The sequence below is a fragment of the Lygodium microphyllum genome, chromosome 26 (assembly GCF_053477565.2).
Source record: "Lygodium microphyllum isolate KBCC chromosome 26, Lygodium_microphyllum_v1.1.10, whole genome shotgun sequence".
Lineage (NCBI taxonomy): Eukaryota > Viridiplantae > Streptophyta > Polypodiopsida > Schizaeales > Lygodiaceae > Lygodium > Lygodium microphyllum.
Window position 1 is genome coordinate 46520875 of NC_141160.1, and position 20631 is coordinate 46541505.

At 40.3% G+C, this 20631-nt stretch overlaps 2 pseudogenes; one reads left to right on the forward strand and one right to left on the reverse strand.

Annotated features, from left to right (window-relative positions):
• Positions 1 to 386: 386 nt before the first annotated feature.
• On the reverse strand, positions 387 to 1894 carry LOC148013227 (uncharacterized; annotated as a pseudogene).
• A 7061-nt stretch (positions 1895 to 8955) lies between these two features.
• Positions 8956 to 19586, forward strand: LOC148013228 (triosephosphate isomerase, cytosolic pseudogene; annotated as a pseudogene).
• The last annotated feature ends 1045 nt before the right edge of the window (positions 19587 to 20631 follow it).

Consider the following 20631-nt stretch of genomic DNA (forward strand, 5'->3'; position numbering starts at 1 on the left):
AATGACCAATATGGCATTTGCTCTCTAGATCAATAAGAAAGCCCCACTCTAGAGTTTTTTACATTGTGTGCACATAGATGCACGACATCGGGTCAATGGGTTAATAAAGTAAGTAGCTTACCACTAGGGTAGCCACCGAATTACAAAAAAAAGTGAGCCAACTATGTACCCATTACGTTTTTTTTTATAAAGAGAGAGCTATGTAAAGAAAAGCAACAACCCCCTCTCTATTCATACTAGGCGCTCCGCGCCTAGCCTCAGCCCGGCTTTTCGAAAAAGAAGACTTTATTTTAAGAAAATTCTCTCTCTGCTTTTCTCTCTATCTCGTGTAGAAAAAGAGCGCACTCTTTGTTGGGGTTGCATGGAAAATGCGAGTGACGGTGGGGTTAAAAGCTGAGGGGGTCCTGGAGGAGCTCTTTGGAGCCAGCGACGACCAGGTCTAGGGTGTCGTGAACGTCGGCGAGGGAGAGCGACTGCTTGCGGCTGAGGGCCCACGTTTGTGCCAGGGCCATGATGTTGCGGATCTCTCGGCCATTGAGGGGGTGGCCGTGGGCCACCAGGTTGGGCGGGGCGGCCTGGTCAGGCTGGCTGGCGCGGGCCAGGAGAGAGCGCCAGATGAGGAGGCGCTCCGGGTCGTCGAGGTCCGGGTAGCGGATGCACAGCGAGATGCGCGACAGGAAGGCGCCGTCGAAGGCGCGCACGCGATTGGTGGTGAGAAAGAGCATCCCCCCAAAGTACTCCAGCAGGCACAGGAACACGCCCGTCATCAGGTTGAGCCGCACATCCACGCCGTCACTGCGCCGCTCCAGATAGCCGTCTGCCTCAGCGTCGTGTTCAGCACGTGCCGCAGGCTCGTCTCCAGCTGCCCCGCCTCGCCTCCCAGCTCGAAGGCTCTCGGATGGCCCACAACGGCCGATGCAGGCTCTCCGCCAGCGTCTCCGCTGTCAGCATCTTCCCCGTCCCCGACGGCCCGTAGCACAGCACGATGCATCCCTCCCCCTTGTTCGCTATCACGTCCACTGTCTTGTGCTCATCCTCCGCCCGCCGACAAATACGTCCACACCAGCCCCCCTCAGCATCTACTTTTGCTTCCTGTTCCGCATCACCAACAGCTGATCGTACGCTCTGTCATTGAAGGCTATCTCCTTCAGCCCCTCCACCTCGAAGCACCCCCATTGTTTCAGGCTCAGCGAGAACCCATACACGATCCCCAGCCCCCTCTTCAGCTCCTTCGCGCTCGGCCTCTCCTTCCTCCTCTCCTCATGCGCCGACACCCCCCGCAAGAGCTCCAACGGTGGCTTCGCATCCTCCAACGGACAATCGATATAGATAGCGTTTAGGCCTCCTTGGGTAGAGCCGTGAAGCTTCTTATATAGAGGAGGAGGGTTGCGGCTCGAGGAGGGCAGCGGGGGCAGGTCGATGATCGAGGCAGGAGCAGGTCGAGGCGTAGGTCGAGGTGGGCAGGTCGAGGCGATGCACGCGGTGTGCAGCTCGAGGCGGGCAGGTGCTATCGTGGCACCTGCCCCCGCAATCTTCGTGGGGACGCTGGGGGCTGCCACGTGGCAGCTGCCCCCGACCTCTCGTTAATATATAGTAAAGATTGAATTCGCATTCAATTCGAAACAATGTCAATAAACACATTGTTCAATTTGGAAAAAGCCTAAATAAGAATACTTTTTATGGGAGGGAGAATATTTAAAAATACATTTATTTTAGAAAAAGGAGAAAAAATATGGGAAAAGAATGATCTTGAGCTGCACGTGTAACATGTTCATGTGGTACTCCATCGACTCTCAAAGTGCTGATACACAAGTTGCAATAGTTAAAATATGTTGTTCACACATGCTGTAACCTCCACTCCATGGACTTGTATAGCTAGACTTTACTTGGGCATGGCCTAGCTCTAAGAGACTAAGAGCTAAGTCATGCAAGGTCCAATGGGAACAACAACGGTATTAACCTCCCCCTACTAATATTGTGGTCACCCTAGACACCCATCAATGGACATGTGGGAATGAAAATGGCCATTAAGGTTAGACAAGTATTCCTTGACCCACATTGTTGGATCTAAAAGACTCTCTCCTACCATTTCTATTTGTTTTCTACCTACTAACCAAGGAAAAAATTAGGGCAAACTTTAGCCCAATGGCTATTTTTTGGAGATGTTTTGGGTGTTGGGACTAGTTTTTAAAGCTTGAATACTCAAAATATAGCCCCTACATATTTAAAAATCTTACATTTTTGTCATATCTTTGGCCCCAAAATACAACAAATAAGGTTTTTCTACAACATTTCACCCCATTTTCTACTATCTTGTCTTGGATTATCAAAATAGGTGCCCATGTATTTACAATCAAGAAATCATTGTCAAGATTGTGGGAGAGAAGGAAGGAGTCTCGCTTGAAGCTTTCTTGCTTGCACAATGGGGGAAGACACACAAGGGTGGAGGCTGAAAACAGTTTTCCTCTTCTTAGTTGTGTAAGCCAAAAGAACTCAAGTACAAAGAAATAGAAGAACCCTATATATGGGTCTCAAACCAAACTCAACTAACTAAGGTGGCATACTAACTGAGCCACGAACTAGAGTAGATGCAACTGACAAGTCGGTGACATAAATATACAACGGTCACCCTGGCGTATCACGAGTGGAGCTCGATATCTCAACACTCCCCCTCGAGCTCAATCCCAATTCCTGCACACCAAGCAGGTCTCTGAACTTGCGCAGCTTCTCTGCGCCCAATGCCTTCGTGAATATGTCAGCTACCTGATCCTCTGTGCTGACATAAACTAGATCAATAAGACCTAGTAAAACCCTCTCTCGCACATAGTGATAATGCACCTCAATGTGCTTTGTTCTAGCATGATAGACTGGGTTATTTGCCAAGTGTATACTACTCATGTTGTCACAATAAATGACAACTGGCCCATCTGTAGACTGATGCATATCATAAAGTAGCTTATGCAACCAAGCTACCTCACATGCAGCCATTGCTGCACCCCTGTACTCAGCCTCTGTGCTCGACAAGGCAACTGTAGGCTGTTTCTTGCTGCTCCAAGTGACTGCAGCACTCCCAAAAGAGAATACATATCCACTGGTAGATCGTCTATCAGAAATACTACCAGCCCAATCAGCATCAGTGTATCCATGCAACTGTATCTGAACCCCAGTCTCATAAAATAGTCCATACTGCAATGTGGACTTCACATACCTGAGTATGCGTCTAGCCGCATCCAAATGCGGTTTCCTTGGAGCCTGCATAAACTGACTTACCAATCCAACAGCATAGCTCAAATCTGGCCTGGTAATAGTCATATAAATCAAGCTTCCTACTATGCGTCTGTACATAGTAGGGTCTTCCAGAAGCTCACCTGCATCTGTGCTCAGCTTCACATTCTGCTCCAAAGGAACTGAAATAGGCTTACAGCCTGTCATCCCATATTTGGACAGCATGTCCAATCCATACTGCCTCTGCAAGAGCTGTATCCCACTTGGTGATCTAATCACCTCAATGCCCAAGAAATAACGCAGCTCTCCCAAATCCTTCATCTCAAACTTCTGCTTCAATAGCATTTTCACATGAAGGATATCTTCATCACTGTCACCTGTCATAATCAAATCATCAACATAAATGACAAGCAGCATAATACCTTTCTCTGTTTTTCTCACATAAAGTGAGAAATCTGCCTTGGAAATTTGAAAGCCAATAGTGACAAGATACTGTCCTATCTTGTCAGACCATGCTCTAGGTGCTTGCTTCAAGCCATACAAGGCTTTCTTCAACCTGCAAACAAACTCAGGATGAACAGCATGCACATAACCTGGTGGCTGCTCCATATAGACCTCTTCTTGCAAATCACCATGCAAGAAGGCATTCTTTACATCCATCTGATGTAAAGACCATCCTTTTGATGCAGCCATAGCAATGACTGCTCTTACGGTTGCCATCCTTGCAACCGGACTAAATGTTTCTTCATAGTCAATGCCATATGTTTGTGCATACCCCTTGACTACTAATCTTGCCTTGTATCTGTTCACAGAACCATCAGCATTGTGCTTCACCTTATAAACCCACTTACAGCCAATTGCATTCTTACCTTTAGGCAAAGGTACTAACTCCCATGTAGCATTTGCTTCCAAGGCATCCATTTCTTCATTCATGGCTTTCTCCCATCTTTCTTTTCCCATGGCTTGCTCAAAAGATGTGGGTTCTGGTTCCTGTATCACTTTGACCATATATGCATAGTGAATGGCTGTAAATCCATCATATTTCAGCCTATCCACAGGATACCTAGCTCTCGTAGACCTGCGCAAAGTAGGTTCACTCCCAGGTGCTCTCAAAACATCCCTGGTCTTCCTTACTCCAGGTGTAACAATAGAAGGAATACCCAACTCATCATCAATGCTCTGCTCTGAGCCACTGGATTCCCCATCCACATAAGAGTGACCTGCATTCACATCAAACATGGGCTGATCAACCTTCTCTTTTCCTTTTCGTGATACCTGCATACCACTATCTGCATTGCTTTGAGAAGATTCTCCTGATCTCAATCTGCCTGTCCATGGCGAAGAATGTGAACCACTGCTAGAGGACGCTCCAGGTCCACTAATATTTTGTGACTGCTGCTGTGAATTCTGTGCAGCATTACCATTTTGTGCATCTACATCATCAATCACATTTACTGGTTTATACCAGCTACTCATCTCATCAAAAACAACATCTCTGCTCACTGTAAACTTACGAGTAGAAGGGTTATAGCATCTATACCCTTTTTGCTGCAGAGAGTAACCAATAAAGATGCACTTCTCAGCTTTTGGATCCAACTTGGATCTCAGCTCATCTGGCACATGTACATAGGCAATGCAACCAAAAATTTTCAGATGAGAAATATCTGGTTTCCTACCAGTATACCTCTCCTCTGGAGTCATTCCATGTATTGCTGCAGTGGGAGTCCTGTTCATTATGTAGACTGCTGTAGCAACTGCTTCAGCCCAATAAAAATCTGGCAGGTCTTTTTCATTGAGCATGGCACGAGACACCTCTCCAATATGTCTGTTTTTTCTTTCTGCAATTCCATTTTGTTGTGGGGTATAACTACATGAATATTGCTGCTTTATGCCATGCTCCTGCAGGAACCTTGCAAACTCATTTGAGAGGTACTCTCCCCCTCCATCTGACCTTAGGCATTTTATCTGCAGGCCTGTTTCTTTTTCAACCATAGCTTTAAGAGTTTTGAAATGCCCAAAAACTTCACTTTTCTTTTTCATAAAATACACCCAAACTTTTCTGCTATACTCATCAATAAAACTGACAAAATAATGACAGCCTCCAAGAGATGCAGCTTTAGTTGTCCACACATCAGAGTGAATTAATTCCAATGGCTTCTCACTCTCTTGAACATGTCTAGGAAATGGTTTCCTTGCCTGTTTTCCAAACTGACAGGCTTCACATACCTTATGCATTTCTGCAACCTTGAATTTGGGCAATCCTGCAACAATATTTTGGGCCTGCATTGATTTAAGTCGCTGTACATTAACATGACCAATGCGTTTATGCCAGATATCAATATCTGCAACTACACCGGTCCCATGTGCAAACATTGCTGCACTCAATTCAGACATGTCTGCATCCAATGTAAACATTCTGCCCTTCTTCTTTCCTTTTGCTATCAAGCGACCTTTATTTTTCATATCCTCAACAAAGCATCCATGAGGATTAAATCTGACCTGCAAGCCCTGTTCAACCATTTGACCAACTGAAACCAGATTCTTGGTGATATTCGGGACATGAAATACATCGGACAGGTATTTCTTTTTCCCTCCCTGCATAGACAAGGGAATTTTTCCAATCTGCACAATAGGATGTGCAGTATCATCACCAGTCTCCACAAATCCTGGTTTTTCCATTTTCCTTGCATCCTCCATCCATTCTGCATGACCTGTCATGTGGTTTGATGCACCTGAGTCAACATACCATACATCATTGCTTTCTTCTGCACTTGTCATAGAATTGTTCATGTGCTGCACCATGAACAAATGCTCATTTCTGTCATCACCCTGTCTACTAGAAGATGCATAATTCCCTTGTTGCAGTTTTCCATTCATGATGTCATTCTGCTTTTTATAGCAGTCTTTAGCCATATGACCCATTTTACCACAGTAGTAGCATTCAACATTACTGTTTGCATTTTGGCCTCTTTGCCATCCACCACGACCTCTTTGGCTCCCCCTGCCTCTAGAGTTACCACGTCCTCCTCCATAGGACTGGTTTTCTTGAGTTTGCTGCATATTCTGATTTCTGCCACGGCCTCCAAATCGGCCTCCTCTACCTCTGCCTCTACCTCTTCCAGCATTTGAGTAGAAGACAGCTTCTTTTGAAGTTCCTCCTGAAGAAGATGCACCACCATTTCTCTGTTCCTCAGAAATTAGAAGAGCAATCAACTCCTCAAAATCAGGAAATCTTTCACGAACTGAAATGGATGTCCGAAACTGTGCATAATCCTTTCCTAGACCATTCAAGGTCACGGAAACTAAATCATCATCTTCCACTGGCGACCCAATGGAAGCAAGTGCATCTGCAATCTTCTTCACCTTCATGTGGTAGTCGTTGATGCTCATACTTTCTCTTTGCACATTATGCAACTCTTGCTTGAGCTGCATTTTCCTGGCTTGCGTATTTGTGCTATACATTTTTGACAAAGTATCCCATGCCTCCTTTGGCGTACTTGCATCCTGAATATGCACAATCATAGAGTCTGAAATACTGATAGACAGCCAATACATAACTTTCCTGGCTCTCTCATGCCATGTTTTAAATGCCTGCATTTGTTGTTGATTGGGAACATCAGGAAGAACTGGTTCTTCTTCATTTCCTGCAACAAATTCCCAATATCCTTTTCCCATAAGGAAATTCGTCATTCTAAACTTCCATGCCTGGAAGTTGTTCTTGTCAAGCTTTTCAGTGACAATCTGTGAAAGAGAATCAGACGCCATTACAGAATACTGCAAGAAATTCTGTCACTGCAAAAAACACAGCTTCACCCTCACAAGGGCAAATCTGCAAAACTGGCGAAAGTGGTATTTGACCACACAGTCACTTCCTAGTGACGATTTTGCATAAACAGGAACCACGGATGATTCTGAAACTCCCAATGTCTCTGCGCACAAGCATACGATGCAATTTCTACAGTAACTTTTCACCGACCTGTAGAACAGTGGCTGCACAGCATAAAACTGAGCCTTTTCCTGAGTGCGTGCAGAAAACTTCCGTCTGCAAAACAGGCCCCGAAATGGCCTCAAATAAAAAAAACAAGGTCGCCGAGGGCTAAAGCCCTCGCCCGCAGCATATACTGCCCTCTTGCTTCACCGCGAAGGGCGTCTCAACCTGAGACAATGCACTCCTGCAATTTCCGGCTGTGCTACCTGCAGAGATCTGCTCTCAAAACAGGAAATGAAAGCAACACTGCTCCTCTTACCAGACCACCGCGAGCTTGGCTTGCTTTCTTGAGCTCCTTACCACGAACAAGGCTCTGATACCATGTCAAGATTGTGGGAGAGAAGGAAGGAGTCTCGCTTGAAGCTTTCTTGCTTGCACAATGGGGGAAGACACACAAGGGTGGAGGCTGAAAACAGTTTTCCTCTTCTTAGTTGTGTAAGCCAAAAGAACTCAAGTACAAAGAAATAGAAGAACCCTATATATGGGTCTCAAACCAAACTCAACTAACTAAGGTGGCATACTAACTGAGCCACGAACTAGAGTAGATGCAACTGACAAGTCGGTGACATAAATATACAACGGTCACCCTGGCGTATCACGAGTGGAGCTCGATATCTCAACAATCATGGGGGTCAATCATTTTTTACCCTACTACCAACCTTCTTGCTTCGTGCCATTTAAGGATACTTACAATTATTTCCTTAAGGTGCAAATACTATGAACTTTGAATTGCAAACATATTAGAGTATGAAGGTTTGATATATCATATCCGCCATCATTTCCAAACCTCATAGGTGTCTCCTGTTGTTGAGAATAGCAAATGATGCTTGCATGTACGCCCGTAGAGGCTAGATGTATGCCTAAAAGAGGCTGCCTATAAGAGGCTTTGTATGAGAGATAGACAAAGATGTATGGTCTAGAAAGAGAGGTCCTAAATCCCATAAGCACAAAGAGGAAAAGTGGTACTATCCAAGAAGCTATAAAGGCATGCACTTGAAACTCATTTCAATAGAATGGTACTCTCAGTTTGAGTTAGTCAAGACTGTGTTTATGAGTCCAAGCTAATCTATCTTGGAACCTAATTCACTTGAGTTACAACTCCTCATTCTGACAATGTATCATGTGTTTGACTTGTGACTTGCATCCACCGTAGCCGATCTAGCTCTAGATCTATGTTTCTCAACATGGTATCAGAGCCATGGCTGAGCTAGGTAGCTAGTGGGCATACTTCCCAAACTTTACCTCTCTCACTCTCATCTCTACTCAAGCCAGCAAATCATCTACTTCTTGGATGAAATCTACAACACTTCATGGATGCAATCTGGAAGCTACATGAGAAGATCTATTGTGTGGGCTAAGTGTTGTAAGGAAAAGAAAAGTCGACAATGCTGTCTACATGTTATAGAGAAGCTCCAAGGCAAGAAACATTGAAACAGGATGAGGGGGAGGGCCTATGTTGGTAGGGCAGGTCCTCTTCTCTCTTCTATGGAGAGAAAGAATCGGTGCCTTTGGGACGCAACAACAACTCAATTTCTATCAGAAAACCAACCTTCATGGAGATCCTAGTCGAGGCACAGAGGGCTTATATGAGAGGTTATCTTCATTGTTCTTTGGAGACAAGGATTAGTGTGCCTTTGAGGATGCAACCACAGTAGCAAAGGACATTTTCCTGTCTGATGAAACCTTAGCTTCGCCTGCACGACAGAGAGAAATCCATCAGAGAAGGCTGCTTGCTTGCCATCATGAGCTGCAAGTTCTTTGTCGGAGGCAACTGGAAATGCAATGGAACTGTTGATGAGGTAAAGAAGATCATTGATGTTCTTAATGAAGTAGAATTTCCTTCACAAGATAAAGAGGAGGTGCTGATCAGTCCTCCCTTCGTTTTTCTGCCTCAAGTGAAAAGCTCTTTGCATCATGATTTTGTTGTTGCTACTCAAAATTGTTGGGTTAACAAAGGTGGTGCTTATACAAGAGAGAAGTAAGTGTTGAGATGTTAGTGAACCTAGGCATCCCTTGGGTCATACTTGGTCACTCAGGAAGGAGGTCACTCTTGAAAGAGTCCAACAAATCTGTGGTCGAGAAAGTTGCCTATGCATTGAGTCCACGGCTGAAAGTTATTGCATGCATTGGTGAGACTTTGGAACAACGAGAATCTGGGGAAACTATGGCTATTGTTTTAGAACAAACTAAAGCCATTGCAGCAAAGGTTCATGATTGGAGTAATGTTGCCCTTGCTTATGAACCTCTGTGGACTATTGGCACTGGCAAAGTTGTCACTCCATTACAAGCCCAAGAGGTCCATGTAGATCTTCGAAAGTGGCTTGCAGCACATGTTAGCCCTAAAGTTGTTGCATCTGTAAGAATAATTTATGGAGGTTCTGTAAATGGGGGCAACTGTAAGGAGCTTGCTGTGAAACCTAATGTTGATGGATTTCTAGTAGGTGGTGCCTCTTTGTAGCCTGAATTTATCAACATTGTGTGGTCTGCCCTTGAGAAGGTATGAAGGGAACCTCATGCGGGACATTTATTCAATGCTAAAGTTGGGTAGTCAAAATGGTACCAGATTTAAGGTTGACTCTTGTATGCTACCATAAATTGAAGCTTTAAGCACTCAAAATTATGTATTTGCCATAGGGATAGAGTTTTGTCTCAATAAAAGAAATCTATCCATTTTGTTCCCAAAAAAAAAAAAACAAAAAGTGTCAACCTTGTATGCCTAAAGCACTGCAATGCCTATAAAATCTAAAATCCTATGATCTATGTACCAATTCAACTCATGTATGCTAAGAAATGTCTAACAAGCCAAGGGAATGTACCTATTTGTATCCATCTCGAATTCACTAAGAAGATTGGAGCACAAAGAAAAGGGCATGAAGACAAAGAAGAGGTTCGAAGAGTGCCAAAGAAGCACAAAGAATATGCTTTCTGCTATGCTAACAACAAATAAATTCCCATAGTGGATGTAAAAACCCTTGCCAAAGATGTAAAGTCTCAAGCTTTAACTTGACTAGGCTGCCTATGAGCTAGTCTTCTGGGCCATGTTATCATGTAGGGGGGGAAAAATCCATCAATTGTAGGGACTCATCATTTGAGGGGGGGTGTTGAGAATAGCAAATAATGCTTGCATGTACGCCCATAGAGGCTGCATGTATGCCTAAAAGAGGCTGCCTATAAGAGGCTTTGTATGAGAGATAGACAAAGATGTATGCTCTAGAAAGAGAGGTCCTAAATGCCATAATCACAGAGAGGAAAAGTGGTACTATCCAAAAAGCTATAAAGGCATGTACTTGACACTCATTTCAATAGAATGGTACTCTCAGTTTGAGTCACTCAAGACTGTGTTTATGAGTCCAAACTAATCTATCTTGGAACCTAATTCACTTGAGTTACAACTCCTCTTTTGGACAATGTATCGTGTGCTTGACTTGCATCCACCATAGTCGATCTAGCTCTAGATCTGTGTTTCTCAACATCTCCATGTAGTAGGATACTACAATCCCAGAATGTCAAGGGAGAAGTTAAATAGTACCAAGGATGTTGGTGATAATAATAACGATGATGCAAATTGAGAAACCATTGGTTCTCCATCCTCATCATTACCACACCACTCTTTTCTCTCTATCAAATGACTTTTCCATAAAACTAAATCCCTACAACATAGCATCCCCATTACGATTAGATAATGGAAGACATCATCAAGATTGTGATGCAACACTCATATATGTGTATGTGTATTGCTCATACACAACTAGGCACTTCATGCCTAGATTCTCCTGGTGCTACATCCAATATTTTTCTAGTGCTATTGACTAAGGTTCAAAGAACTGGTGTTAATAATAGTTAGGGCACTTTACACCTAGATTTTATCAGTGCTTGGAACCATGTTAGTCATAGTTAGGGCACTTCATATCCTAGTTGGTACTAATGTCCCAAGTGTCTACCACGTGATATGCATGCAAACTTTCTCTCCTTTCGTATGTCTCCACCATCTCTCGATCTCTATCTCTCCAATTGGTGCACAGATCAGATGTTGTATGTGCGTGTAGTGAGTGTCAGAAGGTCCCCAAGAACAAAAGAAATCTACTTTTGCACAAGAAACAAGAGAGAAGACTTGCATGACATGAAGCAAAAGACTAATTGGGTACAATCTCCCCCCATCCCTTGTGTGAGCGCTCCACAAAGCATGTATTTGATATATTATTGATCTCCAAGCTCAAAAAAATAGCCCAATTTACAATTAGCACGCTTTAGCTTTTGTGTTTGCTTTTGTCCCACTAAAGAATTAAAGCTATTGGGCACCCAAAGAGTCGGACGGTGCCCAAATACAATGTCCAGTAACAAATATTTAAATCATGCGCCCATGCGCATACAGAATAATAAATAAATGCCAAGCGCTTCAATAAATAAGCACGTCAAAATAAACATTGGCACCACGCCTAAGATGCGCGCCCATAAAAAATGATAATTTATTCTAAATAACTTGAATACATTCAACATGATGATTCTTAAACTTAACCAGATATCTAGAATATCTACGGCTAGTTCTAATGGTCATAAAGTCAGTATCTAGAATAATTTCATGCTCAAGGATTTCAGTTTCTACTGATATGAAAAGTGTTGTGGATTTTCCAGTGTTGTGGTAATTCTAGTTTAAATGCATTGTCATTGATTTTGTGAATGATCTTGAAAGGTCCATAAAATCTAGGGGTTAACTTTACAACAGGGTGTTTATCAACTTGTAATCTTTGCTTTTCAATATGTAACCAAACATAATCATCAACTTTGAAACTCATAGCTTTTCTTTTCTTATTGGCTTGTTTTGTATATGATTCTTGGGCTTTGGCAATCATATCTTTAACTTCATAAAAAATAGTAGCATGCATGTTAGCAATATCATCAGTAGCTTGAACTTTGTTTGACAATGATATAATAGGTGTAGATAATCTATATCCATAAATAATTTCAAATGGTGCTCTCTGTGTAGTTGTATGTGGTGTGTTATTGTATGCAAACTGAAGTAAATGTAAATATGCATCCCATGTTTGTGGTTTTGAAATTGTGTATGCACTCAAAAGATCTAAAATGGTACTGTTAGTAGCTTCTGTTTGCCCATTTGTTTCAAGATGAAATATAGATGAAAAATCAATATTTTTTCCTAAATTAGCAAACAAAGTAATCCAAAATTATTGCAGAATCTAGAATCACGGTCAGAAATAATAACTTTTGGCAAACCATGATTAGTGAAAACAGTTTTCAAGAACAATTGAGCAGCTTGAGATGCAGTTAACGTTTTCTTGCATGGAATGAAATATGCTTGTTTGCTAAACCTATCAACAATAGTCCAAATCATGTCATGCTTAGCTTTAGTGTTAGGCAAACGAGTGATAAAATCCACTGAGATCTGTTCCCATGGTCATTCTAGAATTGGTAAAGGCATTAATCAACCATATTGTTTACCATGGTGTCTTTTAACTCTTTGGTAAATTAAGCATTCAGATACAAAGTTAGATACATCAGATTCCATGTGTGGCCAATAAAAATCTTCAATCAGTGTACGTAAAGTAGAAATAATTCCTCTATGACCTTGGTATGGGGGACAATGAATTTCATGCAAAACAAATGATCGAAATGGAACAGTTACACATAATCTTTTTTCATAAAACATAAATCCATCAATGTAAGACAATGAATCAATGGGAATCCAGTTATTTGCAACTAATTTATTCGAATCAGCTTGAAAACTAGGGTCTTGGTCATAAGTATCTTTCATAGGGAGAAGAGAGTCAAAAGATATCACAGAGATATTATGAATAGTCGGTCTTCTACTTAAAGCATTGGCAACAACATTCTTTTTTCCGGGTTGATATTGTATGAGTGGATGAAAACTTTGAAGTAGCAACCCATAATGAGATGTTTAATGCTTTGTTAGTTAGTTTTGATCATGCATTCAGATCCCATTAAATAGTGTTTCCATTGACGTAAAGCTTGTACTATAGCTAGCAATTCCTTATCATAGGTAGAATACTTAAGTTCAGAGGGTTTAAGTTTGCAGCTAGAGTAGGCTATGGGATGAGAATCTTGCATAAGGACTGCTCCTATTCCAGATCCACTAGCATCAGTGACTACTAGGAAAAATGGTCTATTGAAGTCAGGTAATTGCAATACAGGAGCATGAGTTAAAGCATGTTTCAATAAATCAAAGGACTTTTATTGATTATCGGACCAATGATACACAATGCCTTTCTTTAATAGTTTTGTCAAAGGTAATGCAAGCAATGAAAAATTTCTGAGAAATTTTCCGTAAAAGCTAGCAAGACCTAAGAAAGAATGTAATTCATGCACATTTTTAGGTATCGGCCACTTCAAAATTGCTTTTATCTTTTTAGGGTCAACTTTAATACCTTCAGATAAAACAATATGTCCTAGGTATTCAATTTGTGTTTGGAAAAATTCACTCTTTTCTAGATTAGCATATAATTGATTCTCTTTCAATAATTTGAAAACCAAAGATAAATGTTCATAATGCTCGTCCTCATTCTTACTGAAAACCAATATGTCATCAAAGAAAACAATGACACAATGTTGATGCTTCAAAAATATGCGATTCATCATACGACTAAATGTGGCTGGTGCATTAGTTAAACCAAAAGGCATAACAAGAAATAAATTCGTAGTGTCCAAATTGTGTTCTAAATGCAGTTTTGAATATATCAGATGTGTCCAATCTTACTTGATAGTATCCAAATTTAAGATTTATTTTGCTAAATATTGCAGACCCTTGTAGCTCGTCCATAAGATCATCTATCCTAGGAATCGGATATCTATTCTTAATAGTGATTTTATTTAGGGCACGATAATCAATGCACATGCGATAGGTATTTTTTTTCTTATTTACTAATAAGATAGGTGCACCAAATGGAGAACTACTAGGTCTAATGAGTCCTCGAGTTAACAATTCTTCAACTTGGGCTTGAATTTCTTTCTATTCGATTTGGTTATGTCTATATGGTGCTTTACATGGTGGTTGTGATCTAGGAATTAGGTCTATTTTGTGATCTTCGGGATGTATAGGTGGTAAGCCAGGTGGTAAGTCAACAGCAAAACAATCTTGAAATTGTGAAAGAAATTGTGCGTGCTTAGGATGCATCTGATTTTCTTTAGCTTCAATTTCATTCACCCATATTAAATAGGATTTGCTACCTTTTCGTAATGCACGTTTAGCCTGAGTATGACTAAGCAATGGAAAATTATCGAAAGTGTGCATACCATGCAATGTGATTTGTTTCCCATTAGAATGAATCTTCATTGAATGCGTGGAATAATCTATATCAGGATTGTACTGATGACGCCAAGGCATTCCTAAGATAATGTCACTAGATTGCAAAGGCACAACTAAGAAATTTCTACATTCAACATAATTGCCAATTTTAATTTCTAAGTCATGTACTTCTTGTGTTCCATTGTATCTAGTGCCTAAGAATGCAGCCTTGATGTGATAATGTGTAGAAACAATATGTAAATTCAATTCTTTCACCAATTTTGCAGAAATAAAGTCATGTGTGCTCCCATCATCATGTAAAACAATCTTTTCTTTACTCTGCACAAGACATTTCATCGTTAATAAAGTTTGGGGATTTGGCATACCTGGTAAAGTATCTGAAGTAGTACCAATATCGTCATCGTTTTTCGTGAAATCTGGCATTTCTTCATGTTCTTCATCTTCTATTGCCCGTATAAAAATGTCCAAGTAAGCCAGACATAAACGCTCTGTATATTGTGAAATAGGCTCATGATCCCTCTGTTTGCAGAAGATCCCATTGTTTGATTGCTTTTTCGTGGAATTGTGGTGGAAGGAAATTTTGCAAAAATTTCTTTTGGAAAGTCTCCCAAGTAGTAGGACAATCAATGCTCTTGCGGACAACAGTCCACCATAGGTAATTTTGTCTTTCTCAGCATACTGTTCTTCATGAAAATAATCATCAAATTGACTGATAAAAGCAAGTACAGCCTTTCCATTGCGTGACCCATTGAAAGTACAAAATTTGAAATTTCTTTTACTTATCTTTGTTTCTTTCCGAATAGATTGCGCTTCAAGTGTTGCATCAATTGTACGTCATATAAGATCTTCAGATTGCGGTCCATCTTGGTCGACAGTAGATCGTTGCAGATTGGCCAATTGAGCTTGTAAGGTTTGACGTGCTCTTCGTTCCTCTTGAAGCTACATCATAATCAAATCCAGTTTTTGCTCCATCGTTGGTTCGGGTAGGTCACCTTCAGCCATAAAATCTTCCATGGTTTGTTCAGATATCCTGCAAAATTCCAAAAGATCTCACGCGCTCAAAATCTTGTTAGTGGGATGAGTGTAGCTCAAAGTCGGGTTTACAAGGCTTATTTCTCTTCTTTTTTTAAAAAATGGCTTTTTGTAGTATTTCTTCTTTATGGATGCGAAATTTGACGTCACGATCGTCTTCCAAGAAGATAAATCGTGCGTGCAGGCTACTGTTGCAAACTGTTTGCTGGAATTTGGCTCTGGCAGTCCATAGGTGTGAACAGGGGCTTACAGAAGGTTGAAGATGAGTTCGTGTTTAATCCGATGGGAACTGCTGCTATGGAAGAGAGTTGAATCTTGACCTTTGTGACTTAGTAGAGTTGGAACTTAATAAGCTTTAAGCTTTAAGCTTTAACTAGTCGTTTTTTTTTAAAATTAGGACGTCGATATGTTCTGAACAACGTTGACGTCCTTCACTGCGTCCTTTCGCCACGATTCGTGAGATTATGGAGAGCTAAGCTTTTTCTTTATAAAGCTTTTTTAAAGCTTAATTAATCTTATAAACTAAACTTAATGATAATCTCCTATCTGCTTCTCTGAGTATGAAACGACTTGCAAAGGAGCTTGGGAAGTGGTCCTCCGCCGTCTGGAAGTGGTCCTTCGCGATGTGACAGCACAACAGGGGGTTCTTCACCGCCAGGAACATGCTGATATTGACAGATTGCCATGAGATTGACTGTAGAGCTCGATCATTCCAAGAGCTCCGCCTTCGCGTGAGATGGTAAGCGATTGGAAGCTCTCGATCTCAGCTTCGCTGTGATACCACTGGCGCACAGATTGGATACTGTATGCGTACGTAGTGAGCACCGGAAGGTCCCCAAGAACAAAAGAACTCTACTTTTGCACAAAAACAAGAGAGAAGACTTGCACAACATGAAGCAAAAGACTAATTGGGTACAATCTCTCCCCATGCCTTATGTGAGCGCTCCACAAAGCATGTATTTGATATATTATTGATCTCCAAGCTCAAAAAAATAGTGCAATTTATAATTAGCACGCTTTAGCTTTTGTGTTTGCTTTTGTCCCACTAAAGAATTAAAGCTATTGGGCGCCCAAAGAGTCGGGCGGTGCCCAAATACAATGTCCAATAACAAATATTTAAATCGTGCATCCATGCACATACAAAATAATAAATAAATGTCAAGCGCTTCAATAAATAAGTGCGTCAAAATAAATATTGGTGCCATGCTTAAGATGTGCGCCCATCAAAAATGATAATTTCTTCTAAATACCTTGAATACACGCTATTGTCGAGTGCTTCCCAATGCCACCGTTGCTTGCTCTACACATCATTTTTCACAATTGTTAGAAAATAATAAAATTAAACCGACAAAAGTGAATACCTAGCAGTCTTCAGCTACAAAATAAATAAATTGGTTAGAACTCAATCATAACCTTAATTTATTACGAGTGCGCACTCCAAACTCATAAACGTCTATTAATTTAAATATGTATTTTGTGGAATCACCTGCTATGGAATCACCCACTTGCACATTAAATTAACAAGATGCCCGAAAAGGACAGGCGTCCCCATCGACTTTTTGCACAAGGAATCCACCTTGTGTATGAGCCCTGGCAATAAATAAAATTTTACGGAATCCACTGCAAAATCTCACAGAATCCACCGTGGAATATACCTCCTGGCATCACCAATCAATTTGTGGGATCTCTCTCTCTCTCTCTCTCTCTCTCTCTCTCTCTCTCTCTCTCTCTAAACACACACTCAACAATGGAATATTTTCAATCTGATTTAGCAAAAAAAGTTAGAGTATACTAACTAAGACTACACGACACAAAGAAAAAGCATAGATTATAGTCATAGCCATGATGTACTATTGACTAAACATTATTTACATTAAGAGACAAGAGAAATGCATGATATGATATGCTAATAAAACACACTTCAAAAGTCAAGGAAAATTTATCAAACATAAATATTGGCACCATGTAACATGGTTTCAAGTCCATATAAAACAAATCATAGATATAATTTGCCAAGTATCATTTGAATGGAAATGTTGTTTGATTATAATAAATTGTAAAATTAAATTCTATAATGATTATATGATTGTAGAAACATGTATACTCCATTTACTTGCACATAGAAGTGTCAATTGTAAGGTAGTGGTATAATCTAGGTGTGCAATGCCTAGTAGGTGCTATTGAAGTGTAAAGTGAGGCAAAAAAATAGATCATTATGTATTGACTAAGACTCAAATCAAATACATTGACCTATCATTTTAATTCTGAAATTATAAATATACCAATTGATGATTTTGATCATGATAAAAATCAATGATGTATCAACAAATGGGTAGATTTAAAAAACATGTCAAGCCAAGTGATGCACAAAATGTGCACTCTCTCTGCTTTCTTCTAATCTATCATAGCAGCAATGTCATAGCATTATGTATCCACCTGTGAAAACCCATAGATAGCTCTATTTCCATGGAATTTTATGTTGCTCCATTGTATGTAATGTTGTTACTCTTTGCAAGCTGTTTACTTTAATTACATAGGTTAGATTTAAATAGACATGGTTATGCAAGAACTTAGTGGGATGCTAGAAAATTGAGATGTGAAGTGTGTGCATGTACTGCGAGTGACGTGACAAATCCTTAGAAGAAATATCTACAAGAAAGCAATAGATAAGGAGTGCTAGAATGATTAAAGGGACAACACATATCCATCCAAATATAAGCCAAGTGACAATGCTAAATATCCATGACCGGGGTTAATTCAAGTCTATTTTCAATTATCACAAGGCATCTAGACCCAAAAAGATAAGAAAAGTAGCGAAGAGAGGCTTTTTTGACTATTGTGAGATGATTTTCATATTTTTCTCATGTTGGCTTGCAAATCAAACCTATTTTGGTTTATTTAAGTACCGTGATGACCATATTTTGGGTTCGTATATAAAAGTTAGAGCAAAATCAAGTTGTAGGAAATTCAGGATAGGATTATACTCCTCAAGGCTTTGATATAAGGTTTCTTGCTTCTATCAAAAGAGTGCTCATAATTCAAGAGGGTGTCTATAGTGTTCAAAGCCTTTTGTAGAGTAATATACATAGTTTTTTTTCCTTTGGTTCTCTTGCCTTCCATCTTGTCTATTCTTTCTAATCCCCTATGGATTGTGGCTTATCACGAAAATCCTTTGACAATTCTGGTGAACCAACATAAAACAACCATGTGAAAAGTTACAAGATGGGAGAACATAGGGATAATGAAGCTAACATGGACTTTATCATGTACCTTCTTATGCAACAAATATAGATGTTAAAAGATTATGTACATGCAACTAAGTGGAAAGATTTGTATAGGGATAGCAAGATATCGACACTTCAACTAATGTCTAACTATCTTAGAGATTTTTATGAAAGAATGTAGCAGTTTGATATCCTAGAGGATTACAAGATTGAATGTTTTGAATGCATTAATAAAAGCAGGTTCAAGGAACAAGTTCAAGATGTATAACGTACAACCTGGGATGAATACAAGCATGCTCTTAAATTTTGGGAGGAAAATAACCATGTCCAAAAAGCTAAGGTTTGTATGTAGAATCGTGAATTGTTTATTACATTGTCTGAGCTTCCACCACTAGATGCAAAAGAGATGGAGGATAATGCAAATCTGGACATAGAGCCAGAGACTACTAATGATAGAAAGATTTTGTCCAAGGATGCTTCCATAGTATCTATTATGTAGGTTGATGCTATAGTTACAGTTGTACTACCTATCATTGCAGAAAAAGACGTAGTACTAGAGGATTGCCAAGATGCAAAGGTTCTGGTTGAGAATGCCACTATGTTTTCTGAAATGCATGTTGATTTTTAGGACATAGATGCATTGACTGATGCAGTGCTAGAGGAGATTGTTAAAAATGCTATGATTGATAATATGGATATGTTGTCTACTATTGATGTTATTGGAAATGTGCCTAATGATGATGTAATGATGGAGTGTGTTGATGCTATTGTGCGAATGAGGGATGATGCTATGACACTAGAAGATGCACAAGAAATAGATGCTTTAGGAGAGTACTAGAACATGCAGATGGGAGCTCCAACCATGCAGGATAACGAGGATGCATTTGCAAGTCATGTTCTAGCTCTACATAAATAGATATATGTTAGGGAGAGTGCTCCTTTGCAATTTCTTGAGACTAGGATCAAATTCTTTACTATGCCAAAGAAAAGGGTTTTTGCAGGTGAAATTGAGGGATACATGATGTTACAACTTGATTTTGGTTTACCCTTTGATCTTGAAGGACTTGTTGAGTTCATGGATTATGTTTTGGAGGGCTATATGATAAAGGGATGTCATGCATTACTAGTTCCTTATGATCGAGGTGGGCGAGATTGGACTTGTTATGCCTTTTTTGAAGCTACTCTTGATTTGGGTATATGATCTTGGTGAGGGATTGATTATGTATATGTTTGTTTGAGTGATCATATGGATGTTTGATATGAGTGGCTACAAAGTGTGGCACATTTGGGGGATGTGTAGGTTCGATGGGGGTGGATGTCGTAGCGATACATATCCACATATGAAAACCCATAGATAGCTCTATTTATGTTGAGATTTGCAATCACATCCATGTTGCCTCTTTGTAAGATTAGATGGGCTGAGGACATGCATGCTGTAGAAATCCCATATGCGTAGAGAGAAAGACTGGCACCTACCCATCTTTATATAGCAATGTACTTGGTTGTCACTTTCATATATGATGAATGCAATATCATGATGCTTTCCCATTTCAGTTAGTGTCTTGGTTATTGTCAATCTTATACAAAAGATTGTGTTTATGAGTCCAAATCTCAATCTTAGAACCTAATTCACTTGTGTAACAGGTCAAGTCTTTGTCTATGTCATCATGATCTTAATCTTCATCTTCCATCCACCATAGCATTTGCCATGCTCTAGATCCTGCATCTTTTAACATGGTATTAGAGCTTAGCTGAGCATGGCATTGCCTCTCCAGTCTCTTCTCACCTTTGATCATCTCTGGTCAGCTCACATCCAGCTCAGGACTTCATTTTTCAACTTCATCTTCAGTCAAGCTTGTGGCAGCCATAGCCAGACAGAACCT